Raw genomic sequence first — 17,259 nt, forward strand, 5'->3', positions numbered from 1 at the left:
AGGTAGAATAGATTAAGATATTTCATGTAAAAGAGTCAAGAAATAACTTTTGCAATGGTATGGAAGGGGGGGAAGTGAGAGGGATATTCTCGTCAGAAATGGCTCAGAGAGGAAACAACATTATATATATATATACTTAATAGGGCATAAAAATCTAGAAGGAAAAAGGAGAGAAAGGGGATGGAAGAAAGGGGAAAGGGGAAGGGTAGGAGGCATTAGGTGATAGAGGAGAGGGTAGATCATGGGAGAGGATAGTCAGATATAATACATTTTCTTTTTTACTTTTTGCAAGGTGGTAGTATTGGGTAGCCTGTCCAGGACCACAGGGATGGGTGGAAGCTGAATCCCTGGGCTGGAATACTGGCCCCAGAGCTGGTGCTCTGTCCACTGTACCACTTGGTTTTCCCACAACATACTTTTGATGAGAGACAAAGTAAAAGAAGAGAGAAAATATAATAATTGGTAGTAGGAAGAAATGGATGGAGGGAATTACAATCAGCAGCATCAACTGTGGAAGTAACTTCTCTGATGGACATAATAAAGAATTCGATCCACCACAAAGACAGAGTTGATGGTATTAGAACACAAACTGAAGCACATTTTTTTCTCTTTCTTTCACTTGATTTCTTGTGAGAATTTTTATTTTTGTGGGGGGAGGGGGGATTATGTCTACTCTTACAACAAGACTGTTTTAGTAATGTATAAGTAAATTAAAAAGTAAATTAAAAAAAGAAAGAAAACAGAAACAAGAGAACAGACATCACGAATAAGATTAAATACAATGATCACCCAGGTTCTACTTAAGAACCTTGATGAAACACACTTCTCCCTCTCTAAAGTGCAAAACTATAGATGCAGAATATTACATACTCTGACCTATGAGTTGACTGTGTTAGTTCTTTTCCCTTAATTGGAGTCCTTTGTTATAAGAATGATTTTCTTCAAAGAAGCATCTATTGTGAAGTTACTAAAGTACAGAAATAAAAAGCATTAATTCAACACTAAAAATATATATATAAAATAAAATCTAAATTGGTCAATATGTTCCCTATACCTTAACATAATTCTCTTGGGATAACTCTTAGATTCTTTCTCAATGGATTCACATTTATTTGCGTAATCAACATTTCATTCTAGAAAGAACACCATCCCTCCTGAAATAACTTCTATAGTAATTTGTATTAGTACCCTGATTTTCTACTGGGCTTTTTGAAAGCTACCATTATGCCAGGATATTTCTTCATCTAATAAGAAATCTAAGATGAGGTAGTCAGAATGAATGAATGAAAAAACACTATTTAAGTTATTACTATATACCAAGTATTATGCTAAATACCAGTAAAAATGATCTGGTTCAAGGGGCAGCTAGGTGGCATAGTGGATAAAGCACCAGCCTTGGAGTCAGGAGTACCTGGGTTCAAATCCGGTCTCAGACACTTAATAATTACCGAGCTGTGTGGCCTTGGGCAAGCCACTTAACCCTGTTTGCCTTGCAAAAAAAAAAAAAACCCTAAAAAAAATGATCTGGTTCCTCTCAGGGATCATATTCTAATTGAGAGAAACAAAACATGGAGGGCAAAGTCTAGATGTAGCATATATGACAAAGTCCAGTAGGTCTTTACGGTTCATTAATGGGTTAAATTGTTTTGATGAAATATCAGGGAAGATGTTTTCTGTTGGTCACTTCCTCTCCTTTTTTATACTTTCTAGAAAGAATAGAATGGTTTCTGAAGCAAGTCAGATATTCTGCCTATGTTCACAAAGAGCTCTAGCAAATGTCCAAATACTTGAAGAGATCCATAATAATAATAATAGGTCTCTTGGCCAGTTTTATCATCTGTTTTCTACATTTATTATCCATTTTCTCCTTCTGACCAAGTGATCTGTACTATACTACAAAAATATCACTTCTGCTTTTCCTTCACCAAAATGCTTTATATACCTATGACTGCTTAATTCCCTTACAAAAAGTATATCTTCTTTAGAGTTCTATTATTTTGCCTTTTTAATCTATTTTTGAAAGAAATGTCTTGCCATTGATATATTCCAGTGAATATAAGCATTTAATTTAGTTTCAGGATTGCATTTGAAGTCAGAATAGCTCTCCCTTCCATTGTGTTTTACTCTGCAAAATGCATATTCTATACATTTGCATATAAACATCTAGTGCCACAATTTCTACTACTGTTCTTTTTCTTAGCTAATTCTCTTGAAATATTGGATTTTTTTTAGTATTTTGATAATATCATTTTGCTGCTCATTTTGCTCACTTCATGAGTTAAATATTATGTGAGTAGATGCTTTGGTGGACATGTTCATTAAGTTTTCTTTCTTCAATTCTTTTTTTTTCCAATTTCAAGTTTTCTTCATATTCATAGAATTACAGTCAAGTATCTTTAAATTGTATTACATAGATGACCAATAGTCAATCCTTTTCATATTCTGAACTTTTTTTTCTTTGAAACTTTTTTTTCCATTCTTTCAGATAATACTTCATTATCCCTGATGACCTGGGTAGAAATAAGAAATTCTTCAAAACTTTTTACTTTCTCCCCTAAAGAGATAAGTTTGAATGTTTTGTTCATGTGCTCTTAATTAACACTGGTAGAAACACAAACAAAGCATAATCTCAATGTCATCAGAATATTCCTTCTTTTGTTCATAATTACTTGACTGGAAATAGTCTGGCACTCTTCCTGTGATCCCTAATATTTACAAAAAGGACTGTTTTTCACAATTGTTTGCATATCTTAGAGCTTTATCATCAGAGGCTCCTGAACAAGGCACCTACCTTTTACTGGATCTTTCCACATATTTTCTTAGCATATTACTCTACATGTACTCAAATAATATGAATCAGTAGTTTGCTTTGAGAAGGTCTGATATAAAAAATCCATTTTCTATCTATTTCTTTTCTCTTCCTTTTTGCTCTTGTCTCTCCCAGTTGGTCAAATTTCAGAAATCATTTACCTGTTTGACCTCTGAATGTCTGGATTTGAATAAAACTGAAATATAAAGATATAGTTATGGAATAGCTCATATCAAGTACAGTACTATATGTAAAGGAATGAAGGAAACATGTTACCTACAAAGTGATCTTCTACCCAAATATGGTGATGATGTTTGTCCTTCATTCTCAAATAAGACCATGACATCATGGAGGTGATGCCATGACAAGCACATGAATTGTATTTGAGTGTGGGGGTGCTGTGCTAAGTCACTCCTCCAGAGCCAGATATGAATCAAGATGACTGGAGATGACCCTGGATGTGAGGCAATCAGGGTTAAGTGATTTACTCAAGACCATACAGCTACTAAGTATCAAGTGTCTGAGGCTGGATTTGAATCCCTGACCTCCTGATTCCAAAGCCAGTGCTCTATCCACTGTACCACCTAACTGCCAGAGCCCCAGATTTTGTAGGTGACAAATCTGAAACCAATATAAAGAGTTTTTTTCTTCCTGAAGTAGATATGCTTAGACTATGATTAGAGTAAAATTAACTGTTCTATTGTTCTCAACTTCTTTTTAAACCCTTCATATCTCTTTCCTGGAGCATTGAAATAGCCTTCTAATTGGTCATCTTGCCCCCTCTCTCACCTTTTCTTTCCATCTTCTATTGAGCTACCAAAGTGATTTTTCCTTACTACTCCCACCTCTACACATTGAATTCCACTGCTCTCCATTACCTCCAGGATCAAATACTGTTCTTTGGTGTTTAGTGATCTTCACAATAGTCCTTTTACTTTTTCAGTCTTTTTAAATTTTACTCCTCCAGTTATAATGGTCTATTTCTATTCCATGTACACAGCAGGTCATTTTCTATCTCTGTACCTTTGCACTGGTATCTATCCCCCCCTGCCTGGAATGCTCTCTCTCTTCAGTTGCAATTCTTAGAATAATTAGTTTCCTTCAAGAATCAACTGGCCTCCATGCCATTTGCTGCTAAAGTCCTTCCCATCTAAATTCATAGTTGTTGCTCAGTCTTGTCAACTCTCTGTGACAAAGTTAATGGAGTTTTCTTGGAAAAGACTGGAGAGATTTGGCATTTCCTTCTTCAAATGAGGAACTGAAACAAAAAGGGTTAAAGTGGCTTGATTAGGTACACAGATAGTAAGTTTCTAGGGTTGGATTTGAACTCAGGACTTCCTAACTATAGTCTGGATGTTTTATCCACTGCCCCTAAGTTTACCTACTATCAATTTGTATGTACAAGTTTTATCAACCATTCAAATCTCCTTAAAGGGACAGTGTTTTTGTCCTTTGTTGAATCTCCAGAACTTAGAAAAATTCTTGAAATATAATAGGTGCTTATTGATGGACTAAGATCTAATAAAGATTATATTATATTATTAGAAGTATAATCTTTATTTCAATGAAAGTGATTGTACATCCCACCATAGTCTAGTCTAGTCATCCCATACCTGGAATACAGTGTTGAATCCTGGGTGCCATCTCATAAAAGGGATTAGAATATGTCCAGAAAAGGACAGGCATGAAATTAAAAAGATCTGAAAGTATCTTGGAAGAAACTAAGAGTATTTGACCTTAAGAGAAAACTTGAGGACAAAAGATAAGGGCAGACTGTCATAATGAGTCTCTTCAGATATTTCCAGCCTGTCATATGGAAGAAGGCTTAGATATACTCCTATTCAATTCAATAAGTATTATTTTTGTTTACTTGTTTAATTTTATTGGCTTTTTTGCATGACCTTCATTTCTGAATATCACTCTCTACTCTCTACTACTCCCCTACTTTGCCTAATAAGAAAGGTTTAAAACAGAAAGACTAAAGTAACTAAACAGTACCTAACACACTGACCAAGTCTGAAAGATTAGACAATGTCCTTAATCCTTGGTTGTCACCCCAATTTCTACAAAAAAGTATATTTTTTCATCTATCTAGAGATAAGATTGATTATTATTATTATAATACACTATCACTTTTGAGTATTTTTTTTTTGCTCTTTCAACTTATTGTCATTGTGAGCATATTTTTTCCTAGTTTGACTTACTTTACTCTGGATCAGTTGATTAAAACCTTCCTATGTTCTTTGAATTCTTCAAATTCATTGATATTTATAATACAATAACATTCTGTTAAATTAATGTAACATTTTTTGCTTAGCCATTTCCTGATAGGCATTTACATTATTTCCAATTTTAGAGCAATGATCAGGAAAACCAAGAAGCAAACACAATGAATCATTTTCATGCCCCAAGATCATGAATTCAGAATCCTACCGTTGAGGATAAGAGGAAGACCAGAGGCTCTGTTACTCTAAGAGTGTGCCAACATCATTCCCTTGAATTCAGAATCCAATCTTCCACTATGTCCAGGGGTAAGAAAATGGGAAAGGGTTGCAGTAGAAGTAGGCTTAAAACTCTTTTGCTTTGAATCTTCTTAGATTTCTAGCTAACTGACAGAACCATCAACTTAATCCTAGAGCTTCAAAAAGCAATTTACATTTCTACCATTCAGATGTAAACTTCACTAAAATGGAGTTTGTAATCTGCAAAGTTCATGCATGGAGAATAATGATCAGACTACACTCTAAATCAGATCTCATAGTGCCCACTAAAGGACTATAGTTCCCTACCCTGAGCCATCCCTGAGATCTTTAAAGAATATAGAACTCAATACCCAGAGAATGCAATGCCATAATTCCAAATAATATAGATGAGGACTATAATATGTGGCTACATACCCCTCCAGAAATATGTAGAATGTGGTCCTAATACAAAAATCCTAATTCAAGAATTAAGCTTGGAATAATGAATGAACAAAACAACACAAAATTTAAAAACTCTCATGATAAGGGGCTAATATAAGAGAGCAAAACCCAAGACACAAAACCAGAAATGAACAACTTCAAATCCTTACAAGCAAAGCTTCAAAGAAAAATACAACTTGGCCTCGAGGTTCAACTAGAATTCCTAAAAGAAATGAAGAGGTTTTCTAAAAGAATTTATATTGTAGGCAGTCCTCAACTTTTTCATATTTTAACTTTTGAGACTTCAGGCATAGTAACTTCATTTTTACTTTTATGTTGGCAACCATGCATATTTGTGTCAATGTGCAGTAGAGAAAAAAATAAGAGGTGCAAAGCACACAACTTTGTGGAGTTGCTGGTATCCTGCTCTAGGTACTTCATGACTTTGCTCCTATACTCTAAGATCCTTAAGAATCTCAAATGATGCCTGAAGCAGACATCACTGATGTATTTTTTCAAGATGGCACATTTTTCACAATTTCCAATGCCAAATGACACTGTCTGAAGAGACCTTGCTGATCTCCATCTTCCAGTAGTGGTGACTAAAGTCCCACCAATCTAGTCTCCTTTGGTTTTCATTAGGACAGTCAAAATAGAAAAGTTTATAGCAATATAGTATACAGTATAATGTCATCACACTGTCATCTGATACAGTAGAAGAAAAGAATGTTTTAAAAAAAAGCTTTAGATTTAAGATTTTTATTTGATATATAATTTCACATGTTATTATTGTCTTAAATCAATGTTTTGTTTGGTTTTGTTTTTAATTGAGATGCTAGCACAAAAGGTCACAAAATTTGGAGGAATTGCTAGTTCAAAAAAAATTTTACATGTTACCAATTTTATTTGGTACACTGTATCCTATGGGTTATATCATGGTCACTATGCCATGAGAAGTATATGTTACCAGAATTAATGCTTTATAATAAAGTTTTATATGCAAAAAAGTAAAAAAAGCAGAACCAGAAGAACATTGAACATAGTTAACAGCAACACTATGTGACGATCCATGATGAATGACTTAGCTCTTCTCAGCAATATAGCCCTCCAAGACAAAGAACTCATGATGGAAAATGCTATTCACATTCAAAAGAAGAACTGATAAACTCTGAATGCAGATAGAAACATGCTATTTTCACTTTCTCTATTTTTCATGTTTTTTTTCTTTTTATATGGTTCTTTTTACAACATTATTAATATGGAAATATGCTTTACATGATTAAAAATAAATAACATCAAATTTCTTTCCATTTTAGGAGGAGGGGAAGGGAGGAAGAGAGAATATTTGGAATTCAAAATTTTATAAAAATGGAGGTTAAAATTGTCTTTATATATCATTGGAAAAAATAAAATATTATTGAGTAAGATTTGAATGCAGAAAAAAGTATTTTCAGCAATCTCTAATTAATTATTATACTTTTTGATGGTAACAGGAAGTTATCCACCTATTTCCCATAGTTTTAATGAATTAACATTTGTGTTTTATACATTCATGATATTTTCTAGGAACATTACTCCCATGAAAGTTTAGAATTTACAGTATGTTATAAATGAAATTAGAGTTCTAGAAGAAAGAATTATAAAAGAAATGACACTACTGGAGGAAGGACTTGGAAATAGAACAGATACAAAACCTTGCTCAAGTATTAAACTCCTTGAAAATTAAAATAGAGCAAATTAAAGTTAATTAAAGCATGAGGTTAAATGAAAAATTTGACAAAGTCAAAAGATTGAAAAAATAGAAGTTTGAAGTATTTATTTTAAAAAATTCTGAATTGAAAAACAGATGTAAAAGAAGTTAAAAATCATTGTACTAGCTAAAAATCATGACAAAAAAAGAATCTGTAAATTAAATTTATTTTTTTTAATCTATCAGGATTAAGTTACTTGCCCAGGGTCACACAGTTAGTAGGCGTCCAAGGCCAGATTTGAGCTCAGATGTCATACGTTATATTTCAAGACATGAAAATGAAAACTTTCCATAACTATTAGAAGTAGAGGGAAAAGTGAAAGTAGAAAACTTCAATGACCACTTCCTGAAATAAACCCTTAAATAAAACTTTCAAGAACTTTATAATTAAAATGTAGCATTTCTAAGTCAAAGTAAAAAATATATTGTAAACACATAAAAAGAGCTCAGTCTCAAAGAACCAGTCAGGATCACAAAAGATTTAATAGCTACCACTATTTAGGAGCAGAGAGTGTGTAATATAGCACTTCAAAAGACAAATGATATAGGCCAAGAAACAAGAATGACTTACCCCATAAAACTGTATGATCTGATAAGGGGGAAAATGGATTTTTAATGAAATAATGGACTCCCATGCATTCCTGATTAAAAAAAAAATCAGAGCTAAGTAGAAACTTTGAAATAGAAGCACAGGAATCAAGACAAATATAAAAAGGTAAATATGAGTGGAAAATTGGAATAGAGGATACAAGATGAAATGTTTCCATTCTAATAGGGGGAAGTGATACAAGTGTCTTCTCAGAACATTAATATCATCGGGGTCATAGGGGAAATTAAATTACAGAATCTTTGGGCTTGGTTTTTATTAAATTAAAGCAAAAAAAGAAAGAGAGGGAAAAAGAAATATACTTTGAGAGAAATAGAAACTTGCTAAGATAATTAGAGTGTGCTAGTAGAAGTTTGTAGAAATAAAAGAAACTGGTAGGAGTGAAAATCACTTGAACCTAAATTTATTCTGCAAGTCAAAAGATGGATTTCATATATACAACAGATAGAGAGTTTGGAGTGGAAATAAATATATTCATTTCAATCGGGAAACAGGAAGGGATGGGGAAGGGGAAGGAAGGAATTAGACAAAAGGAAGAATAAGAGAGGGATTAGATATAAGCAAAAAAACTCTAAATATGGAGATGTGTTATGAAGAAAAGTTTCAAAAGAGAAAGAAAAATGGCAAGAATTAGTTTTAGAAATCTGGGAGAAAGGAAAAGAAAATGGATAGGAACAAAGATAGATGATACTGATCACAGAGCACTTATGTTGAACACACTCTGCTCTTACCACCACCCCTTCTTGTTTGTAAAGAGAAAAGATGGTGGTAAAGAGCAGTATAAAAGAACAGGATAGAGGAAAATATACAATTAATGATCATAACTGTGAATATATTAAGATGAACTTTCCCATAAATGTAAAAAAGATAGAAGGATTAGAAAGTAGAATCCAACAATATGTTTTTATAAGAAACCTACTTGGAGGCAGCTAGACAGCACAGTGAATAGAGCACTGGTCCTGGAGTCAGGAGGACCTGAGTCCAAATCCAACTTCAGACAGTCAATAATTGTCTAGCTGGGTGACTTTGGACAAGTCACTTAACCTCACTGCCTCAAATAAATAAAATTAAAAAAAAAAGAAATACACTTGAAAAATAAAAGTTTTCACCAAGATAAAAAAGGAATTGTAGCAAAAGTTAGTATGCTTCAACTCAACTCACAAATCAGAATAACAATTTTAACTGCAAAATAAACTTAATTACAGGAGAAAGGCATTATTCTAAAATGTATGTAAAATAACTAATATCAATATTTAATATGTATGTATCAAATAACAGAGCATCTAAAAACCTAAAGAAAAGAATAAACAAATTTTGAGGAACAACAGACAGTAATTGGAGAACTCAATGTGCTTACCTTTCAGACTTAAAGCTAATAAAATTAAACGAGGAAAAACTTAAGAACCCAAATAGACATTTTTAATGGCTAGATATAATAGATTTCTGGAAATTACTGACTGTGAATAGAAAAGAGAATATATTATTTTCACCTGTGTGTGTTGCACCTTTACAAAATTGACCATGTTTCAGGACCTTAAAAATCTCATGTACAAATTTTTAAAACTCAAAAATATTCAATAAATCCTTGTAGTAAAAATTATGTTCAGTAAGATGTTCAAAAAAGGAAGATGAATAATGTTTGAGGAGCTATAGAAAAGAGAGGTACATTAATGCATTGTCAGTAGAATTCTGACTCCATTCTGGAAAGTAATGCAGAACTATGACCACAAAAACCACTAAAATGTGCATACTCTTTAACCCAGAAATACCACTACTAGTCCTATACCCCAAAAAAAGATTAAGGAAAGAAGAAAATGATCCATATGTAAAAATACGCCTTTATTTAAGCATATATGTGTGTGTGTGTGTGTGTGTGTGTTTGCATGTAATATATATCATCTCCTTTTATAGTAATAGAGAAATGGAAATTAAGGGGATATCCATCGATTGGAGAATGGCAGAACATATCATAATAAATTAATGAAATAGAATATTATTGTGCTATTAGGAAATAATGAAAAATGCAACTTCAGAGAAACCTGAATTGATACAGAGTAAAGTGGGTAGAAGGAGAACAATTTTAACAATGATAAAAAAACATTACAAGGGCAAGCAATTTTGAAAAAGTTAAGAACTCTGGTCTAGTCAATGATTGACCATGATTACAGAGATATGTTGAATACTTCGTAACAGAAGAAGTGGACTCCTGATGTAAAATTTTTTTGGACATGGACAATAAAGCAATGCCTTACTATGTATATTTGTTACAAGGGTATAAGGTAGGTGCCATAAGGGAGATAGAAGGGAAATAAAATTAATTATTATCAATTTAAACAAATAAAATGAAATATGGCTTTTGTTTTAAGAAGCAAGGAATACTCACTCAGCTGTGGTTCGGGGGGTCTTGTGGAAAAGAAAGACATCTAAAGCAAGAAATATCTGGAACTCTCTTAGAAATGAAAAGTCAATGAATTATTACTTCCCCAAGTCTGAAAGGATTTTAAATAGTGATGAATCATCAATAAGAGGGGGGTCTTAACTTGCTTCTTTGTTATTTGTAGAACAATGTTAAAAGGAGAACTATGCCTCTCACCAGACCAGGAAGATTTAAGACCTTCTCCTCTGAATTAGAGGTGGTACCGATGCACCAAGCTGAACATTATGCAGAATTACAGAACATAAGATCTGACCACCATCTTCTAACTTGCTATAGATTTGTGACCTAATCAGAGTTCTAAGTGAATGACATTCTTATGCAGATCTTTAAAAAGAAGATATTTAATGCTGGGTGCTGGGTTTTTAATTCCCCCAGAAAGCATCCTTTTATATCCTTGAGTTTTATTTTTAAAAAAACTTCCCTTCAATAATTTTGTGAACTAAGTACTTGCAAGAGAAGTTGGCATCAAGGGGCGGCTAGGTGGCTTAGTGGATAAAGCACCGGCCTTGGAGTCAGGAGTACCTGGGTTCAAATCCGACCTCAGACACTTAATAATTACCTAGCTGTGTGGCCTTGGGCAAGCCACTTAACCCCATTTGCCTTGCAAAAAAAAACAAAAAAAAAAAAGAGAGAGAAGTTGGCATCAGTACAATGGGAGCCATCAGGTTGTGATTTTCCAAGATAGTCTGGGAGAGATTAGGAACCAGAAGTGGGAAAACTCCCCAAAGTGAAGCTGAGTCCTTTGGGGGAATAAGTCTACTCAGAATTCTGAGAAAGTTGTTCCCAACTCTCAGAACTCTGAGAGAGCAGTTGTTTATTTTGAATATGACAAGTTGTTAAATAATGAAGCAAAAGGATGCCTTACTGATTTGGATATGCAGAACTGAGTAACTCTGAGATCAAACACTGGTAAAAATGTGAATAACAGAATGACTCCATCACAAAAGAACAAATATGTTACTTGATCATAGATAGGTGAGAAGTCAACTACTAACCATAAGCTAAGGTGGAGTCACTTGCAGAGAAAATCCAAAAAAGATAAAAGAGAAATGAAAGACAGGTTTTAAAACTGTATTAAAGAGTTTGACTCTGTTCTGTCACTTATTGCTAAGAGGAGTAAGTCCAGCTGAGCAAAGGAACAGATTGGGAGCAGGGATGCAAAGAAATCACCCAGAGGATCAATTAGTTTGACTGAGACAAGGGGCTTAGTGAGATGTTAGTCAAGCACAGGGTAGACCAATTCAGCATAGTGGCAGAAACATCTGTTCAAGAGAGAAGCTATATTCATCAAGGAACTTTTATGGACAGTTCCCAAGATTTTAAAAAATATGTTGGAGTTAATAATTGCAGGGTTGTGATGTCCCTGTCAAACAGATTTTCTTCATATCATGTTCTCTTTGCCAGTGTTCTATGAGTGCCTGTTTTACCACCCCCAGAAACCAAAAGCCATGGTGAGAGAGGATGACTCAGGGTTATATGTGGATTGTGATGTATTATTCTTATGTTTACTTTAATATATGAACATCTGTGGTATTATTGTTTATTTTGCTTCATTGTTAATAGTTTTGTTTAAAATATAAAAGTGTGATCCATATAAGTCACTGGATTTGTACAAATGAAAATTTATTGAACAGGATTCAAACTATGGTGGCAGGGAAAGGATTTTTTTTTACAGGATTATAATACCCTGCTATTGCTTGAGTGTAACCATGAGGTGGTGGTCCTTCTCTGGGAACCTAGATCTGCCAGTCTAAGGATAAACGCACTGAGTGAATGGAGCCCTAGATTGCAGTAGGAAACCTCCAGGCTGTGGGCTGTGATCTGGTACTACCATGGCAACTGCAGGTGGGAATCAAAATTCAATAAATATAGGAAATTTTTAGGGGTGAATTAAATGTGTCACCCATTCTATCCCATTACTTTCAAACATGCCAGGGTCTGATGATGTCTATGGTCCTTTAAAATTTAAGATTCTACAGTTCAAATAAAAGTAGAATGGGAAAGAGTTCTATATTTTAATGTTTATAATCATTCAGACTGGATGCTGGCAAGAGGAAAGAATATTTTAGCTTAGAGGGAGGAGCTCTTTGTAACCTCTCACATAACTCCAGGCATCTGCCAACTCTCTTTTGGCAGAGACTGAAGAAGGTTCTAAACTACTGATCCTCTGGATCATGATACAAGTGGGAGAGCAATTGAGAGGGTATCCATAACTACTCCTTCACAAGGTCTGGATTGAGGGTGTGAACAGGCTTGACCCATGAAAATCATCTTATCTACTAAGGCCTAGTTTATCTCCTAAAAAACCTTCCCTAAATCCCCCCAATCAGATTTGAAGCCCCTCCCTCCTTTTAACTCTCAAGATTTCATTCATTCTGCCTTTAGAGTTTTTCATGAGTTCCTAACATCCCTTTTCTAGATTTGCCTTGAAGGCAAAGATTACATTTTACTTATTTCTGCATCTCCCCAAAGAGTTTCTATTGACATTTCAGGAATTGATTTCAATCTGAGACTGTAAGGAATGGATCAAAATAAATGAGCTGCATAATAATAAGAGCCCATATTTTTAACACTTTAAAGTTTGCAGAGCATTTTATTTAAGCTGTCTTTTGAACCTCTCAACTATCCTGTGAAGCAGACATGATTATATCACTTAAAGATGAAAAAACAGCATCTCAGGGCAATTAACTGACTTGTTTATGGTTTCACAGTAAAGATTTGAACTTGAGTCTTCCTTTTGAATCCATCAAGCTCTCAATAAGCTACTTAACTTAGGAAGAACTTTCCTTTCTCATTTGACTGCTCCTCCCAGTGTTTGATGAAGGAGTTGAGTTACATAGTGTGTGTTAGCTGAATTCCAACACAACCCTCTAAAGTAACCAGCAGCTGAGGCAGCTTCCCTGTCTTAGGGACATCATCTACACTAACCTTTTTAATTCTAGTCTATTAATTATTTCAATTTATCCTTAAATGTAAGGTATTTGTACATAATTGTTTACATGTTGTCTACCCATTATATTTTGAAGTCTTCAAGAGAAAGAATTGTTTTTTGCTATTTTTTATCCCCAGAACCTAGCATATTTTTGATAAATGGTTTTGACTGAATGAATGACTGATTATCCTTCACACCAGTCAAAGGTAGTACCTTGTGTATGTGAGCATATATACACACACATGCATGTGTGAGAGTGAGTATATATGTGTTCAAGTATGTTCAAGTATATATATGTTCAAGCACTAAGGGAATAACATTTAATCAAATGACTATTTGTTGTTATTTTTATATTCATTCAGGGTGTCCCTAAGCTATTAGAGTTTAAAATCTGGACTGAGACTTTTGAGAAACCACATGCATGTATCTAAGTCAAGAGACCTGAATATAATAACTACTCTGTCCTTAGGTATCTATGTAACTTTGGGCCAGTTAATTAATCTCTCTGAGACTCAGTTTATTTTTCTGCAAAATGATCAGAGATCAGTCTTCTCTGATGTCCTTAGAAGTAAATCACTGCAATATCATGCTAACAATACAGGTACAGCACTTTCAGAAGCAAAAACATTCAATATAAAGAACTCATTATGGAGCAGCTAGGTGATGCAGTGGGGGTGGGGGGGAAGTTAGGTGGTTCAGTGGATAAAACACTGGCCCTGGAGTCAGGAGTACCTGAGTTCAAATGTGGCCTCAGACACTTAATAATTACCTAGCTGTGTGGCCAAGTAAGCCACTTAACCCCATTTGCCTTGCAAAAATCTAAAAAAACAATAATAATAATAATAATAATAATAATAATAAAGAATTAATTATGAGGAAGAGAAATAAAAAAATGACCCATATACATAGGCAGTGTTATTACTTATATTTATAAAATTACATATGCAATCAGATTTCATTTAGAATCAGATTTGTGACTTCATTAATATAGGAAATCTCACTGAGGAAACTCTCTCTCCCATTGCAAATCTGTACCTTTCCTGCAACTGAGAGTCTTGGAGAAATGCCTTGGCCTTTGAAAGATTAATGGACTTACCCAGGGTTTTGTAGCCAGGATCTTTGAGAAGTGGGACTTGAAATCAGGTATCCTCATTTTCTAGGAAGACTCTATCGACTATGTCATTCTGTCTCACATTAGTGAGTCTCACATTAGGTTTTATTGTATATATTCATATATAGTGTTTATGTAATAAAACAGGCAGAACAGAAAAAACCTGTCATGAATTCATCATCCTAGATAATCAAGTTTTCCAGAAAACTAGAGGTTCGTTCACCCTTTAAGCATTATTTTTTTTAAATTGCATGGAAACCTTTCTGAAATATGTTTATTCATTCCCTTGATATATGTCCTCAATAATATATAGAATAGAACTAAATTCTTACTGGATAGCTCAGGGTCATCTGTCACTGTACTATGCCTGTTGCATAATGTTTGTCCTTAGTTCTCAAAGAAGACCATAACATCAAGGAGGTGATGCCATGATAAGCAAGTGAATCGGGTTTGAGTGAGGGGTGCTATGCTAAGTCATCAGCCTCATTTTCTCTTTCAGAGTCATCTGGGCCCAGTGGCCCTGAATGTGAGGTAGTCACAATTCTCTTGCATCGCTTTCATTTCTTTTTCTAATTTTTCTTTTACTTCACTTATATGATTTTTAGTCTCCTTTTTTGAGTTCTTTTTGGGCTTGAGACCACTTCCCATTTTTAGAGGGAGGAGGTTTGACCATAGTTGTTTTGCCATTCTTATCCTCTTCTGAGTTGTGTTTTCATCTTCTCTGTCACCATAATAATTTTATATGGCCATATTTTTTTTTCTAATATTTTTGCTCATCTTTTTTGGCCTTTTCCCTTTTAAATTTGAACTGTGCTCCCAGGGCAGAAGGAAAATGTCTCAGGTTTCTTGTGCCAGGGGCTGCAGACACTGTCAGTTTACCTGGTACTACACTGATATCGCCCTGAAGTCCTTGGGGGACTTTCATGTCTGATGCTGTGCTGAAGGGGTGGATTGGGGGATGACTGGAGTTGCTACAGTTCCTAGGGTCAGGATCTTAGCTAGTGCTGAGTCAGGGTCTTGGTGATGGTGTCTGAGGCCTCTGGAGTATATCTGTGTTTCCCTGGGGGGGCTACACTAAAGCAGTGACAGTTCTCAGAACTGGAGTCTACCATTCCCCTGACTAAACTGAAGTAAGAGAAAGTTCCTGGTGCTGGCATTTACCTGTTCTACTGAATTGGGGCTCAAGATCTACCATTGGTCTAATGAAATGAGGCTTGAGGCTATCTTGCTAGGGTGCTTTCTGTCTTTGACTGCATTCCCCTTTTACCTGAATGAGACAGACCTTTTCTGCCAATATCCCAAGTTTCTTGGACTCAAAGATTGTTCCAGAATTTGTTTGGGGGTGCTATTTTATAGTTGTTTTAAAGTGAATATGTGAGCATTATGGTAATTTACCACTTACTCTGCCATTTTGACTCCTGGAAGTCCTCCAAAATACTTTATTTTTAAGAACATAGACAGAAATGCTGTCAATTTGATAATGTGGGAACTGAGTGTATACATACATCTTCAAAGTAATGAATCAAAGAATTGAAGAATCAAAAGGGATCTCAATACCACCTCACACCTCTCAGACTGGCCAATATGACCAGAAAGAACAATGATCATTGTTGGAAGGGATGTGGGAAATCTGGGACAGTAATGCATTTTTGGTGGAGCTGTGAACTCATCCAACCTTTCTGAAGACTATTTGGAATTATGCCCAAAGTGCAATAAAAATGTGCATACCCTTTGATCCAGTAATACCACTACTGGGTCGACACCCTGAAGAGATCATGAAAAAGGGTAAAAATATCACTTGTACAAAAACATTCAGAACACCCATGTTTGTGGTACAAAGAAGTGAAAATTGAGTGAATGTCCATCAACTGGGGAATGGCTTAACAAACTGTGGTATATATGTCATGGAACACTGTTGTTCTAATAGGAACCAGGAGGGATGGAAATTCAGAGAAGCCTGGAGGGATTTACATGAACTGATGCTGAGAGAGATGAGCAGAGCCAAAAGAACATTGCACATCCTAACAGCAACATGGGGTTGATGACCAATCTTAATGGACTTTCTCATTCCATCAGTGCAACAGTTAGGGAAAACTTTGGGATATCTTCGATGAAGAATACCATCTGTATCCAGAGAAATAATTGTGGAGTTTGAACAAAAGACCAAAGACTATTAATTTTAATTTTTAAAAAAAGTTATCTTATTATGTAATTTTGCTATCTCTTTTATTTTTTTTTTCCTTAAGGATGTGATATCTCTCTCAACACATTCAGTTTAGATCAATGTGTGGCATGGAAAAAAATGTAAAGACTAACAGACTGCCTTTTATGGGGGGTGGGGACAGGCAAGCAAGATTAGGGGGAAATTGTAAAATTCAAAAATAAATAAATAAATAAATGGTTTTTCTAAAAAAAAAAAATGGACCTCAAGATCATTCAATTGAACCTGTACCTAAGCAGAAATCTTTCATTTGATCCAAGACTCAGACCTCCTGTGATCTTTAATAAGAGATTTGCCCTGATAAAGTTCATTTTATTTAGGGATGGTTTTAATTCTTGCTTGTTTGCAAGTTGTTGTTTTTTTTGCAAGGCAATGGGATTAAGTAACTTACCTAAGATCACACAGCTAAGTAAGCATTAAATATCTAAAGTTGAATTTGAATTCAGGTCCTACTAACTGGGACCACCTAGCTGCCTTAATGATTTCAAT

The 17,259-nt window shown here is 34.6% G+C and overlaps 1 long non-coding RNA gene across 2 annotated transcripts in view; it reads right to left on the minus strand.

Annotated features, from left to right (window-relative positions):
• Positions 1 to 17,259, minus strand: part of LOC141500565 (uncharacterized) — a 93,662-nt gene that overhangs the window by 46,517 nt on the left and 29,886 nt on the right. Inside the window, exon 3 of one of the 2 annotated variants that reach the window (XR_012471967.1) lies at positions 877 to 967. The exons of the other annotated variant lie outside the window; for it this stretch is intronic. This is a non-coding gene — a long non-coding RNA (uncharacterized LOC141500565). The remainder of the gene's footprint in view (positions 1 to 876; positions 968 to 17,259) is intronic. 2 annotated transcript variants of the gene reach the window in all.

The sequence above is a fragment of the Macrotis lagotis genome, chromosome X (assembly GCF_037893015.1).
Source record: "Macrotis lagotis isolate mMagLag1 chromosome X, bilby.v1.9.chrom.fasta, whole genome shotgun sequence".
In the NCBI taxonomy this organism is placed as follows: Eukaryota; Metazoa; Chordata; class Mammalia; order Peramelemorphia; family Peramelidae; genus Macrotis; species Macrotis lagotis.